At 45.7% G+C, this 1518-nt stretch overlaps 1 pseudogene; it reads right to left on the bottom strand.

Annotated features, from left to right (window-relative positions):
* Positions 1–207: 207 nt before the first annotated feature.
* LOC121764327 lies at positions 208–1154 on the bottom strand (annotated as a pseudogene).
* Positions 1155–1518: the final 364 nt, after the last annotated feature.

Here is a 1518-nt window from a genome sequence, read left to right on the forward strand (position 1 = left end):
TCTTTCAAGTCAATTTGTTTCTTCTTTTCTTCTTTTCTACTATATATTTGAATTAACATATGTATTTTTTTAGAGTAATGGCGAAAATTGGTCTTAAAAATATGTCATTTTACGATTTTGGTCATAGACATTATCTTTTTAATTTTTGGATCCCAAACATTTCAAGTCGGATCACAATCGGTCCAAAGTTAACTATTCCGTCTAATTTTAACGATCAACGTTTTTAATCCCAATTTGACCAAATTTAGCCGTTAAATAACACAACAAATTTAGCGACGGAATTAGCAACGGAACAAATCCGTCACTAATTGGGAGAAATTGAGCAGAATCCAACCTATTTCTATTATCCTCAAATTTTCCAATGACGAAATGCCCCAACAAATCTTTCGTTTCCACCAAATTCTCCGCACACAGGAATTCCTCGCTGCAATCCCTCTCCACCTCCCGAAGAATTCATGCACAAACACGTGCGTCTTCGCCGCGCCGCCCCTCTCACTATGGCTGTGAAAATCACCGACATCCGCCCCAGCGCCGCTCCGAAGTACCCCCTCGGCCTGTCGACCAGGATCACATCCCAAGCGATGTCATACAGGTGGTTAGGCAGGTCGTTGACGACCAATTTGCAATCGGAGAAGAGGAGATTCTGCACCGGCCGGCACTCCCCACCTATTGAATACTAAATCAGATCGTACAATTCGCTTACCTTCGTCGTGAATTGGACGTCGTACGCCTCAATCGACGACTGCTTCTCCTCCAATTTCGACACCAGGTACGCGCTGTCGCTAACGAACACGGTGCGGCCGTTGTGGTTGAGGGAATTCCACAGTAGGGTTTTGTGGCTGAGCCCGAAGACGAGGAGGTTGCAGGAGGCGGTGCAGCGGCGGAGAACGGCGGCGACGGTGTTCATCTCGTCGGCGGACATGCGGCCGGTGGAGGAGGCGTTGAGGGCGGCGTAGTGGAGAAGCACGTCGAAGACGGAGTTGGGGAGGCTGGATTTGGAATTCTCGGCCGGCGGCGTCCCTGGTGGTGAAGAGGGTGAAGACGAAGGTGAAGGTGAAGAAGAGGACGAAGACGAAGACGAAGAGCCACACGCGGTGGGAAGGCCCCGCCGGCCCTCCATGGTGGAGAGCGATGAACTTGGCGCCGGTCTTCATGTGGATGAAGGCAAGGTGTTTGATGAAATGCGCCTCAGCCGGGAATCTCCCAATCTCCCAATTAGTGACGGATTTGTTCCGTCGCTAAATTTTGTTGTGTTATTTAACAACTTAATTTGGTCAAAATTGGGATTAAAAACGTTGACCGTTAAAATTTGACGGAATAGTTAACTTTGGACCAATTATGATCCGAGTTGAAATGTTTGGGATAAAAAAAATTCAATAGATAATGTCCAGGGCCAAAATTCGTAAAACGTGCATACGTTAAGTACTAGTTTTGGCCTTTATATACTATAATTTGTGATAATTTTAAAACGTCAAAGTGATATTCTTCTTTTTCTTAAAATATCCCATATTTTCTTTA

The sequence above is a fragment of the Salvia splendens genome, chromosome 14 (assembly GCF_004379255.2).
Source record: "Salvia splendens isolate huo1 chromosome 14, SspV2, whole genome shotgun sequence".
Lineage (NCBI taxonomy): Eukaryota > Viridiplantae > Streptophyta > Magnoliopsida > Lamiales > Lamiaceae > Salvia > Salvia splendens.